At 57.6% G+C, this 22085-nt stretch overlaps 1 protein-coding gene across 5 annotated transcripts in view; it reads left to right on the top strand.

Moving 5' to 3' along the window:
- Positions 1 to 22085, top strand: part of KCNN3 (potassium calcium-activated channel subfamily N member 3) — a 135284-nt gene that overhangs the window by 13323 nt on the left and 99876 nt on the right. The window contains exon 1 of one of the 5 annotated variants that reach the window (XM_080648155.1): positions 4432 to 4535. The exons of the other annotated variants lie outside the window; for them this stretch is intronic. The gene's annotated coding sequence lies outside the window, so the exon portion shown is untranslated. Of the gene's footprint in view, positions 1 to 4431; positions 4536 to 22085 lie in introns of those variants that run through there. 5 annotated transcript variants of the gene reach the window in all.

Consider the following 22085-nt stretch of genomic DNA (forward strand, 5'->3'; position numbering starts at 1 on the left):
TATGATGAAAAGTAAAACTTGGATAGGAGGGCAGTGATTTTAAATGTGTCCAGGGAAGGCCTCACTGAGGAGGTGATATTTGAAGAAAGATCTTTGTGGGGGGCGGGGGGTTGGAGTGGGCACTGGGGGGAAGAGGAAATAGGGACGTGAAGGCTCTGAGTCCAGACTCTGTCTGGCAAGGTCCGGTCAGCTCTGTGCAATAGAAATGGAATGTGAGCTGCATCTGGAATTTTATTTTTATTGAAGATTTTTAATTGATTTTTTTTTAGAGAGAGAGGAAGAGAGAGGGGGAGAGAGAGAGAGAGGGGGGGGAGAGAGAGAGAGAGAGAGAGAGAGAAACATTGGTGTGATAGCTAAACATCAACTGGCTGCCTCCTGCAAGCCCCCTACTGGGGATCAAGCCCACCATCTGGGGTTGCACCCCAACTGGGAATCCAACCAGCAACCTTTAGGTGCACAGGATGGTGCCCACCCAACTGAGCTACCCCAGCCAGAGCTGCCCCTGGAATGTTAAATTGTCCAGTCGTAATGCAAGAAAGTGAAAAGAGAAATGTGACATTAATGTTAATGTTTTTTATTTAATCCACACTAGTACAAATATCACCATTTCAACATCCAATCAATGTGAAACATCATTGAGATGGTTTACCTTGTTTTTCATACTATGCCTCTGTAGTCCGGTGTGTACCTGACAGGACAGGTGGGGAGTAAATCTCCATTGGAAATACCGGATCTGTATTTGGAATTCATAAAGCTGATGGGTGGGAGCAGTGAGAGGGTGAGAAGTGGCCGGGTCCTTGGGATATTCCGAAGGAAGGCATTCCTGATGAACTGGACATGGCATGTGGTGGGGGGGGGGGGCGGCGGAGGGAAGGGGAGAGAAAGGGGAAATCAAGGCTGAGGCCAAGCTTTTGGCCCAAGCAAATGTAAGGATGGAGCTCACTGGGATGGAGAAGACGGTGGGAGAAGCCGTTTTGGGGAGAAGACGGGAGTTTAAGGTCGGACTCGTCAGGGGTGAGGGGTGTCAGTTTCAATATAATGTGGGTAGCTCATGCCCCAGAGATCATGGGAGGTCAAAGGCCTGGGCATGGACAGTTTCTGCCTGGGCCCTGGATGGCTCCCCTCCCTGTCCAGAGTCCGTGGGATAGCTGGCCACGTTTAAAAGAAAAAATTCTAATAAGTTCTCAGTGTTTCCAGCACCAAAGGTGTTCCCTCTCTGAAGGTCACTGGCAATCGCTAGGGTCTTTCTGGGTCCGTTCACATTTCAAGGTCCTACCTCCCTGCTTGGGGTCCACCTCAGAGCAGTTTGGTGACTAGAAAGAGTTACACAGGGTCAGAAGCTCCCCAAGTAAGGCTGGTACCTGATTGGATTGGAAGTTCCTGAAACAAGACAAAACCAGAAGACATGCGTTGTGAATCCTCCAGCACGCCAACTCTGCGGGGGTGCGGGGGGAGGGGTAACTGCTGCAGCGTGGAGAGGATGCAGAGACCTTCTCCAAGCCTCACAGTGGGGAGCAGGAGAGGACCAGCCCCCGGGGACCCCCAGCCTCGGGTTCACCAGTCCAGGGCTGTGGGGGACCATCCCAGGGAGCCACTGCACCTGTTTCCTCTGTGGCTGGAGGAGAGTGGGGCAAGGGTGCAGGTATGGCCTTGAAGGTCTTCTCCCTACCAGGGTGTGGTGCTTGGACCTGGGCCTGGAGGATGAGGGTCAGGGTCACCTGCTCTGGCAGCCTGAGCCTTCTGACTTGGCTCCAGATCTGGACGCTGTGCCTGATTGGCTGTGGGACTCTGTGACCTCATCTTTGAGTCCATGTGCCCATCTGCTGAGGGGGGGGGGGGCGGTGATGGTGCCTGCCTTGCAGGACTTTTGTGAAGTGATGTTAACGTTAACCTTAGCACCAATACTGCTGCCCCCTTCCACCCTCACTCCTGCGGTGAAGGCAGGAAATGCCTGCGGTTCTGCCCCCGAGTGGAGGAGCGGGTGCAGAGGCAGCGTCTGAGCTGCATTGGGGTGAGGGTGCCTGTGAGCAGCATCAGTAGGAGGGCTCCCCCACTTCTCATGAGACCTGGGAATCTAACTATGCTTTTGATCGGGGGCCGCAGTTGGGGTGCTCTTGATCCCAGGGAGACGTTTAGCAATGCCTGCAGACGTTTTTTGGCTGCCACAGCTCGGGGAAGGTTGTTGCTGGGCAGGGGTCGGCCCAGCCTCTGGGAGGGAGGCACCGAGCACCAAGCCTGGGCCGGCCCTGCTGACCCGGCTGCTGCACCACACCCAGGTCACCTGCAGTGAGGCTGGGGTTTTGGAAGTTCATTCCCAGGTAGCGGGTAAGGGTGGTTTCCAGGGTGCTGCTGAACACTCTACGACTCACAGGACAGTCCCCACAGCAAAGAATTATCCGGCCCCCGAATGTCGAATGTCGTTAGCACCGAACTTGGGAAACCCTGCTTTCGATGACTCATTCTCGCTGGCTCGTTCTGAGGACAAACAAGAACACAGCGAGGCTGGTTATCAGCTTCAGGGTGCGTTCTAATCCCTGCCTTCCCCCCACCCTCAGCTCAGAGGCAGCCTGGTGTGCATCCAGGGCTCTGGGCCGGGAGTCAGGAGACCTGAGTTCCAGTCCCTGCGCCTTTCCTCCCGGGCCGTCACCTGCAAATGAGACCGTGGTGGCTCCCCAGTGGCGGGCTGTGGTGCAGCCCAAGCGGGAGCGTGCGTGGGGAGGGTGCTTTGTCAGCTGTGACGTGCTGTCGATGGGAGGCAGCCCGGGGTGCTTGTTCTGCCGGGCACTGCAAGATGACTGTGGGAGAGGGAGAGCCGGGGGTTTCTCTGCCCCTGTGAGGCCACGTGCCTGTTCCCAGGCCTCTCCATCTTCTTCTGGTTTTGTGTTCCCTGGACCCCGTGGAGCTAACGTCTCCATTTGGGAAGATGGAATTTGCCGGAAAATGAGGGCTGTTATTTCTGTGCATGCGAGTGGGAGACAGCTGGGTGAGGGTCAGCCTGGCCTCGCTGGGATCCTTTTGGGGTGAGCGGGCCAGGATTCCCCGTGACCACCTCAGGGTGTAAATTGTTGTTCTGAGCTCAAGACTGGCCGGCGGGGAAGGGTCTGCACCCACGTGCTCAAGTGCCAAGGACACTCTGCAGGCAAACCTTCACCGACACCCGTTCTGTGCCGGGCGCTGGCCTCGGAAAGGATGGGCGCACGGATGGACAGTGCATGGCAGAGGGGGCGGCCGGGCTGCCACCACTCGCGGCGAGGCGGACGGCGACCCGCGTGCTGACGAGGGGCACCTCTGTGACCTTCCTGTCCAGAGCCTTCGGAGAGGAGCTGGGGTTGAAGCTGGGCCTCGTGGAAGTGGGGTTTCATGAGGCAAAAGGGAAGGACTCCAAGCTGAAGGGACAGTCTGGGCAGAGGCCCAAAGCTGGAGAGTGCCAGGTGTCCCCAGGAAGGGAAGGAGCGAGGGTTTCCTGGAAGTGCTGGGAAGAACAGTGCATCGGCGGCGCGCTGCTCACCGGCTTTGCACCCAGGCCAAGGGGTTTGTGTTTCTGGGTCGGAGCAGCGCGGCTGGGGGGCCAGTCCCTGCGGAGGGTGGGTTCTAACTGGAGGAGCTCCGAGCGGGGAGGCTGGGTGGGAGGTTCCTGCAGTGGCTCTAGAGAGGTGAAGGCTTGGCCAGGCTGGAGGCAACGGGGAGGGAAGCTGTGGGGCCGCTGGGGCTTCCGAAGCAGGGGATGTGTTGGGTTTCACACGTCTCTGCCCTGGATAGCTAGGTTGTGTGTGAAGGTCACCTCGGGTGCCGTGGCCCAGTCCCCTTACTGTGGCCCAATCCCCTTACTGCTCAGCTGGAAAGAAAACCCCAGAACAGCCCTTGCCGGGAGGATGGGGGGCTGTGAGCGCTCGCGCAGCCTGCCAGTCCCCGAGAGCGGGTGGCACAGCGCCTGCACCAGCCGCCCTGGCTGGGGGCTTTCCTTCTGGAACCCACAGGGCTCAGCGCTGGCCTCCTGCCAGGCCCGCGGGAGATGGGATACACCCTCTTCCTGCTCGTTTCCCAGGATCCGGGAGGGATGGCAGCAGCGGTTGGAGCCAGCGATGCTTGGGCTCGCAGCATTGCTCTGCGGTGACGGGCGGTGCAGCGGGCACGCTGCCTGGGCTCCCGGACCCCGGCGTCTGCGTGTGTGAGATGGGGGCAGTGATGCTTAGCTCACCGAGTGGCTGTGCGAGAGGATTAAGTAAGAACACAGTGTCATGTTCTTAGCTCAACAAAGGGCCACTGTCTTCTCTCAGTTTTTAAAATTGATGTTTAGAGAGGGAGGAAGGGAGAGAGAGAAACGTGGAGAGGTTGCTGCCTGGACGCACCCCGATCGGGGACCAACCCCGCAACCTAGGAACGTGCCTGCCCGAGACCCAAACCGTGGTCTTTTGTCTACGGATGACCTTCCAGCCAATGAGCCCCTGGCCAGGGCTGGCCCCTACTTTTAACTGACAAGACAGGGGGCAGGTGTTGCCTTGAAAGGAGTGGAGACCTGGGAAACGGTTGAGGAGGTGAGCTCGTCCTAGATTTGAGGGGTTCAGGGAGTCCCAGGAGGCTGTCGGAGGCCCCGGGCGATGTTGGGGGTCTTCTGTTTGTGTGGAGCCCACGAGCAATCCGCACTCGCTAACTGGGAGTGAACGTCTCAAAACACAGCTGCACCGCGGGCAACGCCAGGGTGGTGCGCAGGCCTTGGTCAGCACGGCCGGCCCAGCCCGGTCCTCGCGCGGGGCCTCCCTCCTGGAGCCTGGCCCATCTCTGCCCCGGGCTCTGGCCCGGACCTGGCCCAGCGCAGGCTCCAAGGGGGACGGAGCCCTGGACGTGGGATCTGGCACCCGCTGTCCCACTGGCTCCGCCCCTCCCCCACCAGATGTGTGGGCTCTCACAGGGTGACGGGTCTGGGTGGATAGATGGCGGCGAGTACTTAGTTGACACGCGTTGCCCTTTAGTAGGGCCAGTAGGCAGTGAGGGCAGAACCGCCCTCAGGGGCAGCCCCAAGGCCTGCATTCCCCAGCTGTGGTCGTGCAGAGAAGGGGTGCTTTGGCGCCGCCCACGCTCTGCCCCGGCTGCATGTCCTGTGGCCCTTCGCTCCCTCCTCTCCCGAGCGTGACCCAGCCACAGCCCGTGGGAACTGGCTGCAGCGGCTGAGGGCAGCGGCTCCCAGGCAGGCTGGGGAGTGGTCTGCCCCTGAGGGGACACTGAGGGGAGACACTGTCTGGAGAGGGTGAAAGTAAGTAAAACCATCTAAACGTTGGTCTGCGTTTCATTATCACGGTTCACTGGCTCTTGTAAATTAGGTCAGTGGTAAAACCCTCCTCCGCTTGGGATAGATGCACCCCCCTTACCCTTGGCGTGGCCCTGACCTGGTGTGGCTCTGCCCTTGGCGTGGCCCTGCCCTGACGTGGCCCTGCCCTGGCATGGCCCTGACCTGGTGTGGCCCTGCCCTGGCGTGGCCCTGACCCGGTGTGCCCCTGCCCTTGGCATGGCCCTGCCCCTGCCCCTGGCGTGGCCCTGCCCTTGGTGTGGCCCTGCTCCTGCCCCTGGCATGGCCCTGCCTTTGGTGTGGCCCTGCTCCTGCCCCTGGCATGGCCCTGCCCCTGGCGTGGCCCTGCCCTTGGCGTGGCCCTGCTTTGATGTGGCCCTGCTCCTCCCCCTGGCGTGGCCCTGCCCAATGTCATCCGGAAAAGAGCCAGGAGGGCAGCTCACTGGGCCCTGGGAGGAAGCAGAGGTGACCCGGAGCGGAGCCTTTGTGACGGCAGTGGACCGTGACAGGGGCCCAGGAGACAGCCTGGGAAGGGGGGTGCATAGAGTGGTGGTGAGCAGCTGCAGGCAGTGGAGGTGATGGCTGGGAGCGCGGGCTGGGAGGCACGGCCCAGGCCGTTCGGACGTGGCAGGAAGAGGGTGGTGCAGTCCATCTCCCTCAGGCTCGGGAGGCCAGCACTGAGCCCTGTGGGTTCCAGAAGGAAAGCCCCCCACAGCCAGGGTGCTGGTGCCAGCTGGTGTGGGCGCCGTGCCACCCTGCTCCCCCTCAACTGGGGAAACGGAGCCAGTGCTGGCCTGGGGCTCGGGAGCTGGGAGGGGCTTGGGGAAGGCGGCGATCTGGGGCGTTCACACTTGTCCACCTGCGTACCAAGGAAGTGACGAGGGTCGCCACGAGCATCTTAGGGCTTTGCTACCGTGATTGAGAAGGTTTCCTGGCGGGGTTGCGGGCTGGGTCCAGGTGGAAAGGTTGTGGGAGCATCACTAGACTGGAGCGGCTGAGTGGATGCAGAGGGAGGAGAGCGGCCTGGGGCTGGTGGGGGCACTGGGCCCGGGGCAGTGTGGGCTGGGGGTCCGGTGGTGTTTGGCCCCTGTTCTTCCTGAAGCCCTTGGCGGGCTCCTTGCCAGGTAGCAGCAAGCCTGGGTCTGCAGCAGACGCCCGGGGTCCCTGCTCTCTCTGACGCGCACTTGGTCTGGGGAAGGTGGGCCTCAGTGGTGGGCCCTGCAGTGCGGAGAGCAGAGGCCTTTGGGACTGAGGGCAGTGGGGGGCTCTTCGGGATCTGCTCCCAGAAGCAGGTGTGTCTGGTTCCATTTGGAGCCCATTTGGGGCCAGCGAGTGGGCTGATGTGTGGCTCTCGGGGGCTCCTGGCTGAGCAGCCTGGCCACGCTTAGGCCATAGGCACATCCCAGGAGCTCATGGCCCGTCACAGTGTGGGCTGGGTGGCGAGGAGGTGGCAGGATGTAGTGCAGGAGCAGCAGACCGCTGTTATCTGGGTGTCCATTCTGAACAATTGGTGGGAGATGCCGGAAGGGCTGCATGGAGAAGGGTTCTGAGTGCACTCGCAGCTTGCAGGGAGGAGTTCTGTGATCGACTTGTGATGTCTGTCCTGGGCACAGAAGGTGGAGGAGTGGCGGTCACTGGCCATCCCCGGGGCAGTGGAAAGAATAAGGAGAGCCTGCGTTTGGTCTCAGGCGAGGAGCTTTTACCCTCGGGGACCCGGCTTCCTGCTCTCTAAAGTGGGGGTAAAACTGTTGCTTCCCCACCGGATAGGCTTGCTGTGGGGCCGGAGTAAGAGTGGAGTGAAAGCACTTTGTAAAATACAGAAAAGTGACACAAGCATGGGCGTCGGGGGGTGGGGGGAGATTTTGCTGTTACCGACTCGCTCAGGAACCCACAATGCCCTCAACATAACGTCCGCTGTCTCCCCTTCTTGGTCTCACTGAGGACGAGCCCGCCCCGTGGTCTGAGCGTGCAAAAGGCACAGCTGGTACGATGTATGACCACACAGTGTCCGGCACCGGGCCCTTTATGTTCTCTTAGCCAAAGTGTCTGATTGGAAGTCCCCCCCCCCCCCCGCCCTTTTTTTAAAAAATTGATTTCAGAGAGGAAGGGAGAGGAAGAGGAGATAGAAACATCAATGATGAGAGAGAATCATTGAGTGGCTGCCTCCTGCATGCCCCCTACTGGGGATTGAGCCCACAACCCGGGCATGTGCCTTTGACTGGAATCCAACCCTGGACCCTTCAGTCCACAGGCTGATGCTCAGTCCACTGAGCCAAACCCACTAGGGCCCCTTTGTTTCTTTAACAACGCCCTCCTCAACTTGAGATTTAGACTGTTTTTTGTTTAATGAGAGAAGAACAGAAAATCTCTCCTATTGACTCCTAGTCTCCGTTAAAGATAGCAAAATTGCTTTATGAAGTCCAAAAGCCTGCCAAGAGCACATACTAATAACGCATGAATTATGCAAATGTGTGTAGTCCCTTCATTTGCATAATGAAGGGGCTGGAGGAGGGTTGGGGAGGGAAGGCGAGGCGATGAGGATGCCTGCCCAGATCTGTGTAATGGGAACACCCATTCCCTCCTCCTTCCCCACCCTCTCCTGGTCCTTGGGGGGGGCGGTCACCCCCAGCCTTTCCCTGCTAGCCCTGCGTCACCCAGGCGCCCCGTGCTCGCCTCTCATGTGGAACTGGCTTCATTAACTCTCCCAGCCGCCCCTCGTGTACAGGCAGCTTTTCCTGAGGAGTCCCCGGGGTCATTATTTCTCCAATGTCTGTCTCACCGCGATGGTGGACTTAGTTAAGTGCCGCCTGGAGCTGTAACGATGGCCAAGTGCCGTCTCCTCTGGCTAATGGGCTGTGCGGATGGAGAGGGACGCGGGAGGAGAGGGCTCCTCACCTGGCCTGGGTGTCTCTGGGCAGTTCTCACGGTTGCTTTGAAGGGTTTTAGCCTCTGGCTGTGAAGCGGGCTCCACCTCTGTCTTTCCCTCCCTGCCTTCCTGGGCCCTTGCTAATCTTAGGACTGAATTTGATGAGGGCACTTGGGGCCTGACCCTGGTGGGTGCTGCCTGGAGGCCTGGGCAGGTTGGCTCAGGAGGCAGCTGTGGAGGTGGGCTGGCCTGGGGGTGGGGGTGGCCCCTGGCTGCTCCAGGAGGCTCTGGGTGGGGCAGCTTCTGTTCTGGGGAAGGGGACGTTCCGTGTGGCGGATGCAGGGACCAGCCCTGGTGGAGGGTACACAGGGAAATTTAGCTTCTGGGGAAGCTGAGCAGACTGTCGAGGCTGCACACAGGCTGGGGTTCAGTGCACGTAGGAAGCGCTTAGCTCTGTGGGCCACGGCTCGCGAGGTGCTGGGACCGTGGACATACAAAGCCTCAGAGCCCTACTTTCCTGAGGTCCCCCCTTAAACGTCAGGCCCTGTGCTAAGCCCCTTGTTACACGCGTCACCTCAGAGTTTACTATAGCTTTATGAAGTCACGGTTTCTCTCTTTTATAGATGAATACATCGAGAGTTGGTCACATGGGCCAGTAAGTGGCAAAACAGGGCATTAGTCAGGTCTTCTGGCTCCAAAGTCCATTTTCCCATGATGCTTCACTGCCTCTGTTGACTCCAGCCCCGCCCCTTCCCTTAAGGGTCTTACGGTAGCAGAGGTGGAAGCAGATGGAGGAGGGCTGGGTGCGGTGGAGCTGACAGACTAGCTCCAGGCCTGCTCAGGGGGTCTTGGCCAGGACGGGCAGGCAGGGCAGTTGTGGGGTGCTGCCCCTGGGGCGACTCTCCTCGTCCCATATGTTCAGCAGGTGCATTGGCCTCTCTGGCCCGGCCAGGCCGCCCTGAGAGCAGGCGTCTGTGAGTGCCTGAACTGTGTGTGGACTCTGAGGCCTGGGGTAAGACCACAGCTGTTCCCACACTCGCACCCTTCCAGACCCAAGAATGGGGCCACCCCCAGAGCAGCCCTGGGAATTCTTTGCTTGGTGGAGGACAGGGCTGGAAGGGGAGGGATCCGAGGTTCAGAGAGGGGAAGTGACTTGGCCCAAGTCACACAGCCAGTGAGAAGCAGATCACCAACCCCCCGCCCCCGCCCCGCCCTCAGCACCCAGGGTGCACGCTCACCCACCCCTGGCCAGCCTCTCAGGATCCTCTTAGGCCAGAGCTTCTTCCCGGAGAGAAAGGAAGTGGAATTGTCAGAGGAGGAAGGAGCGGGGGTGGAGGGAGAGAGCGGTACATGGTGGGGCTGACTTTCTGCAGGAAGCTGGGAGTGAGGGGGCTGCATGGTGGAGCCACAGAGGTGGGAACGGAAATGCTGATTCCATTGCTCCTAAGCTGTGTGACTGTAGGCAAGTGACTTGACCTCTCGGAGTGCCACTTTCCTCGTTAGTACAACGGGGTGATGATAACCCCTACCTCAGTGGTTCCCAAGCTTTGCTGCCCTTTGGAAACCCCTGGGATCTTAAGAAAATGCTGGCGTTTGGCTTCCAGCTTCTGACCTTCCGATCTCACGCTCAGAAGTTTTAGACTCGCCAGGCGCAGGAGCATCGGAGATCTTGCTTCCCAGCATGTCATTCGTTCGGTTCATTTAAACTCAAACTCATAAAATTCTCAAAAAAACCCCACCTCCCCTGGTGATACTAATGAGCAGCAGAGTTGGGAACCACGGTGGCAGGGTTTATAGGGGAGGAAAGGGGATAATGCAGACACCTGGGAGGACGCAGCGAATGGAGATGATTATTTTTTTTATTTGTTTCCCTGCCTCTCACTCCATTTATTCTGGGGTCTGGAGGGAGTGGGAGCATTTTCATTTCTGCTTCCTGGTAGGTTTGCTGGGTGCTGACCCCGAAGTGGTCGCCAGTGGCCCATCTTTTTATCGGAAGAGCCCCTTCCTCACCCCCCAGCCCTGGTGGGGGCCCAGGGAGCCGGCTCAGGATTAGAGGGGGTTTCTGGGAGGGGAACCCCATGGTCAGCTCCCACGAGGCTCCCCTTGGTGGCTTTGGGATTGGGAGGGTTGGTCTCTACAAAGGCCGCAGGGAGGCAGAGGCCCAAGATGCTGGCACGTGGTACCCTCAGTCTGGGTTTGGTGGCCGGATTTTGGGGGGCTCAGAGGAGGGTGTTGGTGGGGACAGAGTGAGGGAGGGCCTTCTTCTTTGGCTCCGTTTGAGGCAGAGGCTGAAGCGGAGGCTGTGAGGGGAGACACATTTCCCCGAGTCCTGCGCTGTCCTGGCAGGAAGCTGTGCATCATGGGCTGACAGGACGGAAATGACTCTGCCATGTGCAGAGACGGAGCATCCTGGCCGGGCTGAGGGAGAGGTGCTGGCTCGCAGGAGCCCCGCGGTCGGTCCACGGGGAGGACTCTCCCCTCAGGCGTGGCTCCCTGCTCCTTTTCCTGTGAACGACCACGGCTGAGTGTGGCGAAGGAGGAGCCGTGAGAGGGCGTGAGAAGGGTTCTGTGGGGTGTCGGGGGGTGGGAGCCCCTGCTTCCAGCCGGCATCTTCCTTACCCAGCTCCCAGCTGGGGGCACGGGGAAGGCGACCAAGCACGCTGTGATTTCACACGCCACTTTCTCCTCCATCCGCAAGCCACGTCTTTGAGAATGCCTTTGATTTCTATTTCTCTTGCCACCCAAAAACACACAATGAATCTTTTAATAGCACAAGGCCTTTTGGATCGCTAACCGATCCGTTGCCAAATCCTATCCAAAGTGCACTCAGAATAGATGCCTTTAATAAAAGATATTCTCTCTAAGCCGTCATAAATCTGTGAAATTTGTACATTTCTTTTAGAGCATCTCAACAAATTTTACAATATTGAAATCACCACCCAGTGACCTTTCAGGAAATACTAGATAAATTGCAGGAGACACATAGACAAACCAAACCGAGCAGTATAATTCCCAGCACCTTCCCTGCCAGGTCCTCAGGCCGAGGCTTTGAAATCCCTGCCTCCCCGTGCATCCCTCCCAGCCTGGGACCACCCGCCCAAGGCCTCCCCCAGGCCCGCAGAGCCGCGCCCAGCTCAGAGAGGCAGCTCTGGTATGTGGCTCCCGGCACCTTGTCCCGTCTGTGTTTGTCTCTGCACTTCATCGTTCAAAACACTCCCCCGGGTGGCCAGGGCCCCCGGAATGCTCTGGGGGTGGCTGGGGGCTGCTTCGGAAAGGTGCAATGCTCTGCCGGCCAGCTCTGCCTCAGGCACGTGGCAGAGAGTCCTGGGCCACGCTGGGGTCCGAGCCTGGGGACCCTCCCTGGGGAGTAGTCTCCGTGGTCGGGCCAGCCCTTGGTCACCCCTCTAGCCTCCACCAGGCCAAGTCCCTGCTATAGTCTCGCCGCCTGAGGCACCTTTACCCTCCCTACTAGTTGGTGATGCTCCGTGGTTATCATCGGGTGACGTAGCCTGTTCAGACCGTGTGTAGGGAAAACAGAATGTAGAAGGCAAGTGGTCTATAGTGTCACATGGCTTAGTCCCCAAGGGGTTTTGTGGAGACTGGCTGCTCCCCTTCCGGGGAGCAGTGAGGGGGGTGTGCACGACCATGCCCTGCTTGGTAGAGGCTGTTAATCCACTTTACTAGACGCAGTGGCCACAGGTGGACAGGCTCATTTCATGGATAAGTGAACTCGGTTACCGGCCTGGCCGCTCTGCCATCCCCATGCGGTGACCTGTGTCCGGGTCAGCTGGAGGCGTTACTCAGGGCCTCTGGGTCTCGGCTGCTGTTTTCCTAGGAGAGACACCACCTCACGTGACTCTTGGTGGTGGCTTGTGACCCTACCTCCCCCCCACCCCCCCACCGGGGAAGGAGGGAGATGAGAAAGAAAAGGGAGAGTCAGGAGTATTCCGGGTGCTGCTGGCCCTTCCGCAGGTTAAGTAGCTCCACGGGGACATAAACAGGCACTGCCAATGCTGCCCGGGGGTTCGCTCACTTCTTAATTTGCTAATTAATTCCGCAAACATTAATGGGGTTTTTGCACTCTGCTAGGTGCTGGGGGTGGGGAAACCTCAAAGATGAAAAAGACCTCGTTCCTGCCCTCAAAGAGCTCCATGTGCAGAGACTGGGAAACAGATACTTAATGCTGCTACACTGTCCTCCAGGGACGCCCGATGCGCCCGGGGGAGGAAGCTCAGAGGAGGTGGCAGTGAGAGCAGTGCGAGCCCATTTGGGTCGTGAAGGCTGACGGGGAAGGTGACAGACCAAGAGCGGAAGGCCACTGCTTCCCACTGAGCATGTGCAAAGGCCCAGCGACGTCAGAGCGCAGTGCATGTTGGAGGGCAGATGAATGTAACTCATTGTGGCTCGACTCTGTGGTTTGAGTGGGGCTGGAGAAGTGGGCAGGGGCCCTAGCCGGTTTGGCTCAGTGGTTAGAGTGTCGGCCTGCGGACGGAAGGGTCCTGGGTTCAATTCTGGTCAAGGGCACGTACCTCAGTTGCAGGCTCCCGGTCCTGGTCGGGGGCCATGCGGGAGGCAACCAATCGCTGCGTCTCTCTCACATCGGTGTTTCTCTCTGTCTCTCCCTCTCCCTTCCACTCTCTCTAAAAATCAATGGAAAAAATATCCTCGTGTGTGGATTAAAAAAAAAAGAAGTGGGCAGGGGTCAGATCATGCAGGTGCCTTGCTTAGGGGTCCACCTTTATCCTAGAGGCCTCAGAAGCCATAGGAAGGCTTTAGGCAGAGGGGCAGCACAATCGGAGCCTCATAGCAACCAGTGTGCAATCCCCATGGCGTGGAACCGGTTCTGGGTCTTCTTGTTATGGGCATGCGTTCAGATGTGGACGTGCTCTGTCGGAGTTTCTTTTTCCTTCTGTCGGAAGGTCAGACTGCAGGGGTCTGGGAGCTGGATTCTAGCTGTAGGTTCTAGATCTGGACCGAGCAGCTGGGGGACCTCGGCCAAGAGGAGACTCTAAGGCCTGTCTCAGCCCTGGCGATCTTCATCCCCACGGCTGCCTCTCTTTTTGGCCCCCACGCCCTTTGTTCTGTACTTGTCTATCCACCTCCGGCCGCCAGACACATGCCTCCCGGCTGTCCCAGCACACTCCGCAGCTGGTGGCAGCTGGAGGCAGAGGATGAGTCCTCCAGGAAGAACGTGCACTCCTGACCCCCTGTAGCTCCTGCAGGAACACCGTTCCCCTGGCCGCAGCTCCCCCGGCTCCCCCCTGGCTCCCAGCCCTGGCCTAGTGGGGCATCTTCAGTGAAACAATTCATTCCCCTCTGCCCAACCCGCCATCTACCTGGCCCCAGGTGAAAAGAGGCAGCTAATTTGTTGGAGTCACGGCCGGAGGCCAGGGGCATCTGTGTGGAGAGTTGTCAGTGCCTTTGGGTCAGGCAGTGGTTTTCCTTAGCTCGGCCCGGGTTTTCCAAGCTCAGCGTGTTGTCAGCGTGGTTGCCTGGGACGCCCAGGAGCCACTTCTGCAGGAGGCCTCGGCGATGCTGTGGGTGGAAGCAGGCTTGTTCTGCTACCTGTTCAGCACTGGTGCTTGGTCCTAGAGCTGCTGCCGGCTGAGGGGTCCAGAGGAGGAGTGGCCTGGGCTTCTGTTTCCTAGGAACACAGCTGTTCTATCGAAATGATCAAACAACGGGTTCTAAACCAGCGGTCGCCAACCGGTGGTCTGTGGACCATGGTGGTCCGTGAGATCCGAAAGGTTGGCGACCGCTGTTCTAAACAAAGGCTCCAGGGGTCCTCAAACTTTTTAAACAGGGGGCCAGTTCACTGTCCCTCAGACCGTTGGAGGGCCGGACTATAGTTTAAAAAAAAAAACTATGAACAAATTCCTATGCGCACTGCGGGCCCGGGGCGAGTAGGCTGCTAAGCAGGACAGGCAGTGGCACCCGGCGGGCCGGATAAATGTCCTTGGCGGGCCGCATGTGGCCCATGGGCTGTAGTTTGAGGACGCCTGGCTTAGTCAGTGGAAAGAGAAAATTAAAGGTGGCTCAGATTCCCCCCTAATTCTAAGTGCTGCTTACCACGTTCTGGGATCAGTGCAGGGCCCAGCAGATATGGGGCGGGAGCCTACATAAAGCCTCTCCAAGTAGAAGCCACGGTCCCTCTGGCTTCTCCCATCTCAATACTGAGGCACCCAGATGGGGCCCGTGGGGGTCCAGCCATTGCCTCACTAGCAAGAGGTGCCTTCCACGGCTCTCCCCGCTGCATACGGAAGAAGGAAGGTTCTGGGTCTTCTTGTTATGGACATACATTCAGATGTGGACATGCTCTCTCGGAGTTTCTTTTTCCTTCTGTCGGTAGGTCACTTGAAATGTGCAAACCATAGGTCTATCTGCCTGCAAACACGCATCACGGATGCCTTGCATTGGCGGGCCCGCCTCCAGTCCCCGCAGATACCGTCCCCTATGCCTGGCCGAGGGCTGTGTCAGACCACTGGAGCCTGGGGTCACAGGCCAAAGGGCTCCCATGCCGGTCATACTTATCGATCTGTAAAGAAGACAATGTTTTGTCAACACAATTATTAGAAGAATTGGGGTTCCTAGCTGTGTGACCTTGGATAGCTGCTTAAGGACACCGAGCCTCAGTTTTTCCATTCGCTGAATGGGAGCGGCTCTCGCGACTTCCAAGGGATCAAATAGGAAACCGCACAAGGAAATGCTTCCTAAACAGGAAAACTCAAAACCGACACCCGGGACATAAGGATTCAGTATCAAGTATATTGTGGTATTTGATCTTCTCCATGGGAATAGCTGCTTTGTTCTGAGAAATTCGAGCCACAAGGGTTAAGGCAGGCGAGGCACATGGGATGGTCTGTAATTGATGGAATAACCCTTACAGGAGTGAAGTATAATTGCAATTAATCCAGGCACTGCGACACTGCCCTGCTAAAAATAGTGTCTCCTAATAATCTCTGCGACCCAGCAGAAAGAGGCCCGTCCATGAGCCTCGGAGCAGGGCCCTGCCAAAAGGTCTGCCGATGGCAGCGCGGAGCCCCAAGGGGGTGTGGACGCTGGGAGACTTGGGGCCAGAAGGGCAGGGAGGGGCCTCCGTTCCCTGACCCCACGGTAGCAGATGCTATGTATATAGGGTGATCATGTGATTCGTTGCCTGAACTGGGATACTTTTGAGAGTATTACATGAATAATTACTGCTCAAATTCATCATTACACCAGACAACAGGCATCGCTGGACCCCCCCAGGCAAAGCAGGGTGCACGGTCACCCCACGCAGAGACCGTTTTCAGCTCCTGGGAACCCTTGGTGGTAGAGCATTTCCACATTCATTACCTGGTCTTCCTCCCAAGAACCCTGGAAGGAAGGACGGGTTTTTACTCTCATCTAATGGATGTGAAAGCTGGCGATGAAGCCGAGCCGGTCTAGCTGTGGTCTTTGGCCTGGCTTCCCCGGTGGCTGGCCCAGCGCAGGCAGAGGACCGCTGGCCAGGCCCAGGAAGCGCCGTGTCTGGGGAAACAAATGCAGCTCAGAGGGCGGGGACCTGCAGCTCCGGCTTCAGGGGAGCGGCAGCACAGGGACCCCATCCATGCGGAGCACAGGGCTCAGGTCCAGCAGGACTTTGCCCGGTCTCTTCTGACCCTGGGCTCGGAATCAGACGACTCCTGCACGTACTAGCTATGGGATCTCAGCAAACTGCACAATCACTCCGTGCCTCAGTTTCCTCGTTTGCCAGAGGGGACAGTAACCCCTTGCTGTGAGGCTTGAGTGAGATCCTATATGAAAATGAGTAGGCTCAGGGTCTGACATGCCCTAGGTCCTCAGTAAATCTGTGGAGAGTTTGAATCTGGAGAGAATTCCCAGAAGCATCCTCCCTTAGGGAATGACGGGGGTCCTCCTGCCTTGAAATAGCTTTAACTTGCCCGGTTGGCACAGCTCCATGGTTGACTGCTGACCTATGAACCAGGAGGTCATGGTTCAATTCCCAGTCAGGGCACATGCCCAGGTTGCAGGCTCAGTCCCCAGTGGAGGCCGTGCAGGAGGCAGCTGATCAATGATTCTCTCTCATCATTGATGTTTCTATCTCTCTCTCCCTCCTCCTCTCCCTCTCTAAAACCAATAAAAATAAAAATAAATAAATAGCTCTAACTTGCACTGTTGGGTGGATGATCTCCTGCCTTGAGATGGGGACTGCTCCAGGTCCTTGGAGGAAGGACGTGGATGAGACAAATACATGGAGAAGGAGAGATTCCCGACTCCCCTAGGCTGTGGGTAACCGGCTTCTGCACTGTGGGAGGCACCTTTAGGCCCCGTGACTCCCTTGAGGCTCTGCAGGCAGGCAGCCCACCTGGGCCTGGGGCCTGGGCCTTCTTCTAGGTGCAGGGATGAGCTTGCTTGGACGTGGGCAGGAGACGTGGCTTGCCGGGTGCCTCATTGCTGGAACTGACGGCACCTCAGAGCAAAAGGTGGGCAGGTTGGCAAGAGTTTGGTGCCAGAGAGCTAGTGAAGGAAAGAGAGACATCGAAGTGCCAGGCTTGTCCTATTAATAGCCCGTGTTTGGGCTCCACCACTTCTGTCAACATCGTCCATCACATCCAAACAATTGAACAGCCTGTGCCAAATGTCTAGGAGTTAACAACTCGGGCTGTGCTGAGTTTCTGAATAAAACAAAGAACAAAACATACACACAAAGAAAACACGGTATTTCCACTTCTCATGCAGCTCTGAAATGCCAGTTGTTCCATGCCAACTGGTTATTTTTCCAGACCATTTCCCTTTATTTATGTGGAAGCTTTTATATTTTTAAGCAAAAAGAAGATAGAGAATCTGGAGCAGGTAACTATTATTTCTGATTTGCCCTTGAATGAGCCGTATCAGAAATGTGCGTTCCCCAAGCCTGGATGGAGTGTTTGCAAAAGGGTTGGGAAGCAATCAGGCAGGGTCCCGCCCCTTTCAGGACCGTCCAGCGCATGAACAGGCAGAATGGGAACAAGGCCGGCCCCGCCCTCCGACGAGGCAGGGCAGCATCAGCCCTTGCTGTCACTGCCCGTGGCCTTGGGTAAGACAGAGCCCTCACTGGCCCCTGGTGTCCTTGCCTACAGAGCGGGGAAGTGGGACCAGACAGCCTAGGAGGCCCCTTCAGCGAAGCCCATGTGTTGGGTGGAGCACTTGCTGTCTCACGTTTGTTGGCAGGCGTGTGGGTGTGGAAGCCGAAGGAAGGGGATGCTGTCCGCAGAACGCTCTCCAGGAAGCCGGGGAACGTGGCAGGGGAAACACAGACAGGGCTGTTCTTCATCAGGGAGGCTCCGAAGCAGCCTTCAGAGGTGTCTGTGGGGCCGCCCAGGCGACTGTTTTTCTCACCATATGGAATTTCTGTGCAGCTTTAAGTTTTCATTTGCCCCAAACACTGCCAGGCTCAGCAGATGGTTTTGCCCCGTGTGTGGGGATGAATATGGGTGTGCCTCCAGGCAGCAGGCGGGGGGTGGAAAGAGAGGTCCCCCCCTGGAATTCTCTGAGGAGGTTGGAGGTACAGGTGAGGTCTCGGCAGCAGCAGCCCTCGGTGCAGGCAGAGGCAGGGGCTGCGGGGAGAAAGAGGGAGGACCAATTGGAGGAGGTGATGAGGCTGAGACGGAGGGTGGGGTGGTCTATAGGCCTCACCTTGTGTCTTTAAAACCAACACAGGTTTCCCTGTGGCTATCCGGTGAGCGAATCGGCACTCTTATTTCAAGTTACCCCATCAGAAGGGGCATTTACCCAGTCTGCTGCCACTGGGTGATCACAACTCCTGCAGAGAAGCTGGGAGGCAGGTGTGTGTCATGGGGCAGGATGGGGAGAGAGGAGTCCAGGCCTGGGCTGGTTCAGTTCTAGCCAGAGGCCCAGTGAGCATGGACAGCTTTCTGCAGTGCAAAAATGCTTTCCTGTGGTTTTATTGGTTTGGGGTCAGGTGGGTTTTAATAAGAGAAAATAAAATGACTTAAAAGTAAGCCATCAGAAAGCACAATTATTTGTTTCACACATTCTAGAATATTTAAGAGGATGGAGCCTTCTGCAAGCGGAGGAAATGCGGGGCGGTGGTCTTGGCGAGGGAAGCAGTGGATCCTTGTAAGGAGAACCCCTCGTGGTGATGGCAAATGGAGCAGCCTTCTGGCAGGGCTCTGCCACACCAGCGTGGGGCTGAGTTAAGGTGAGGTGGTTCCTTGTCACTCAGGACCCCTAGCTGCCAGGATGGATTCTGGGGCCGCGATGGGAGACCTTCGGTATGTGCCTCTCCGGAGATGCAGGTGTGGGTTGGGACCTTCAGAATGAGATGCATAGTGACAGGCGTTCATTCATCAAAGGCGGAGAAGGCTGCAGAGGGATGTGATTGCTGACTGGCCATGATTAGATAGCTTTTAAGTTGCCTTTTAGCTCCAAGATTCCCGAGCTCCGCTGCTTATGCTTGACTGCCTGTTCAACAGCATCTCGCAAGGCTGTGATGGTGGATGGCGGCCCCGACCTTCTGGGCTTCTTTCTCCTGCCCCGAGAGCAGCGATGCTCACCTCTGGCCTGCGTATGAGAATCACTGAAGTATTTTGAAATGTGAGTGCCCAGGCCTCACCTGCAGAGGTTCTGACTTCATTGCTCTGGGATGAGGCCACAGCCCCTCAGTTCTAGAGTGGCCTGTGTTGTGGGTGCCTGGCCAGCTTCCACCCCACCCCTCAGTTCTAGAGTGGCCTGGGTTGTGGGTGCCTGGCCAGCTTCCATCCCACCCTCGTACTCCCCAGTGTGGCGGGGAGAGACAGCCCCTTCTGGTTTCATTCTGTCTTGGAATAGAGCTCGAAAGTCTGAGGCTATATTTATCCTTCCACATCATTCACCCCGTAAACCTTGGTTAAGTGCTTACTTTGTGTCCGGAAGCGCCTCAGGAGGGCCACTTTCACTACCTTAGGAGCAGCAAGCACCCAGCGGCCTTCAGAAGGACCTCATCTTGTGTGTTTCTCTGTCCCACACTTAGCACAGTTCCTGGCACATGGCAAGCACGGGCTAAAACATGGGCCGGAATCCCCTGGGATCTTTGCCAGTGCTGTAAGTGGGGGCAGGAAAACAAATGATCAGCAAGCATGCAGCAGAGAATGCATGGGAGACCAGCTCCTCTCTGCTCAGACCTTGTGAAGGAAACCATCGCTGGAACTGAGTTATGTGTGTGGCCAGAGGGGGGCCTGTCTGGCTTGATATTTTGGTAGCCTGGTCTCCCGATGACCTTTTCTCCTTCCTGAGGCATCACGCCATGGGAGAGCCAGGGCCCACAGAGGATCATGTCCTCTTGATTGGCATCCTGGTCATCGTGCTAGCGTCACTGAACGTCAGCAGACCCAAATGACCTTGTTATTAGCTGCGTGATGGCCCTCACCCATCAGGTCCCGTCTCCTCTGGGAGTGACAGAGTAGAGGGCCGCAGAGCAGGGCCCCAGGCCAACCTGACGGTGAGTTTTATTTGGAGACCATCGGCTTCCTTCACTCCCCAACATTTCCTGCCTGTCCCCACCCCAGGCCTGGCCAGGCCAGGCCACACTTACAGTTGTGATGCAGACCCCAGCCCTGACCTCAGGGTTAATGGAGACGCCGCTGGGGCCTCGTCAGGGAGCAGGCGCGATGGGCATTCGTTGAGCCCTGGAAGGCTGGGCCTGCAGAGCTGTAGTTCCAATGACTGACATCCGTGTGTCGTGAGGCTTGCTGGGTGGCGAGGGCACGACCTGGAGTCTGAGTTGCCTGGGTTTGAATCTGGCCTCCGCCTCTTCCTTGCTCAGGACAGCTCCTGGGGCCTCTAATGGGGTTCTTCTGAGGATGAAACAATGGCCGCAGCGCCTGGCCCGCGGTAAACACATTAAGCTGTTATTTCCATCAGGGCCCGTTAGTGTTCATACATTTGGAATTTCAGGATGGAAGTGCCTAGCTGCCTGACACATCTCAAAATTTCACTCCCTTCACTCACATAGTCAATCTTCAACTAACATTTCTTGACCTGCTCTGCACCAGGCAATCCTAGATGCGGGAATGTAGAGGTGGACAAATGACATGGAAGAATCCTACCCTCGGGGGCTTCCATCTTGGTGGGTGAGTGACAGCGAACATCAGTGGGTAACTGGGGCTTAGAGGGTGATAGTGCTGTGGCCACCCCAGCAGGGACAGTGGCTGACACGGTGACACCAGGCGAGGTCTGTTGGGGAGGGGGAGGGGGGTGGCCTAGGCCAGAAGAGTGGGGTTCTTGGTGCTGAGCTCACCCTGTGTAGCATCTCGGCAAGGAACAGAGCTCCCAGCTTAGATGAGGGGACTGAGGATGGGGCTCCGAGAAGCAGTCTCCCAAGGGCAGAGGTCAGCACCCCTCCTGGTCATTGTCAGCTGGCTCCGGATGTCCCAGGCGGCGTCTGGGACACAGCGGATAGCGTGGGTGGTCTCACCGTGGCTTCCCGCACTGGGAACATGCCTCGTGCATTCCCCAGCCGTGGGTGGGGCGGGAGCCGGCGCAGAAGCTCCCTGTAAGGTGACTCAGATGTAGGAAAGGCAGCAGGGATGTTCAGCCCCCTCTCCGGTCCCTGGGACCTGGTAAAGACCTGCCCTCACTCACACGGCGGGGAGTAGCCAGGCTTGGCGCCCACTCAGTGGGCACAGAGCAGGAGAACGCCTTAGACCCCTCCTCTGTGCAGCTGGTGCGGAGAGCCTGTGGCCTCCATGAGTAGCATCTTGGGTTAGTGCCTGACCCAAGATGTAGGGTCAGGCCTGGCCAGCATGGCTCAGTGGTTGAGCGTCAACCTATGAACCAGGAGGTCACGGTTCGATTCCCGGTCAGGGCACATGCCCGGGTTGTGGGCTCCATCCCCAGTATGGGGCGTGCAGGAGGCAGCTGATCAATGATTCTCTCTCATCATTGATGTTTCTCCTTCTCTCTCTCTCTCCCCGCCCCCCTCTCGCTCTCTCTTCCTTCATCTCTTAAAAAAAAAAAGGTGTAGAGTCAAGTTCAGCTTCAGCTACTTCTCTAGGGTCACCTCCTCTGGTCACGCGCTGGTCATTCAGGAGCCACTTACAGGTCTTCTCTCTCAGCCTGGGCTTCCCGCCCATTTCTGACTGTCCCAGCCCAGTCCTCCTCCAGGCCCTGCTCCCCTGCCCCTTCGCCTGCCTGGTGGGATTCAGGCTCCGTAGGCGCCGATGGGGGCTGAGGGAATCCCTGGCATTTTGCAAGCACCCGGCACAGGGCCTGGGCAGAGTAGATGCTCAGTAAATATGTATATGGGAATGGATGCTCGGCCCACGGAAGGCTGCCAAAGGTGTCCTTCTGAAAGGCTGGGAGCACCTTTGTAAATTGTCGCAACCCTAGCATGCTGACATCGGAGGTGCATTCATTCAGCCCCGACTCCTCACCGGCACTGACATCTGTGCAGCAAGAGAAAGGGTGATCGGCGACACAGGAAGGTGGGGTTTTCTTTGTGTGGAAAAGAGTACGTTTTTTTCACGTGCATTATTCTATTTCATCCTCCAACGCCCGTGAGGAAGGTGAGGCTGCCCTGTTAGACCTGGCTGCAGAGAAGGAAGCAGGCCCTGGAGGGTAAGTGACAGGGCCAGGGTCACACGGTTAGTGAGCAGCACAGATGTGGTGTTCTGACTTGGGTTTCGGTGTTCTGACCTTAAATCCCACCTAATTGAGAAAGGGACCACGGCAATCGAGTGAGCCACCGTGTTCTGTTTGAGGAGTGAGTTTTGCTGCTGACGGTTCCGCACTCACAAGTTCATCGTGCGCAGAAGTGCGTGGGAAAGAAAAGAGCAGGAAAGGGAAGGACGGTGTGCGTGTCCCTGTGACCAGTGTGCATGTCGTGGCCCGTGTGTGCCAGCGCTATCGGCTTAGCTGAACTTCAGGGACTATTTGTGCCAAGAGTCGAATTTTCTTGGGGGGGACCAAGGCCTA

Source organism: Plecotus auritus (assembly GCF_963455305.1).
Source record: "Plecotus auritus genome assembly, chromosome: 12".
Classification (NCBI taxonomy): domain Eukaryota; kingdom Metazoa; phylum Chordata; class Mammalia; order Chiroptera; family Vespertilionidae; genus Plecotus; species Plecotus auritus.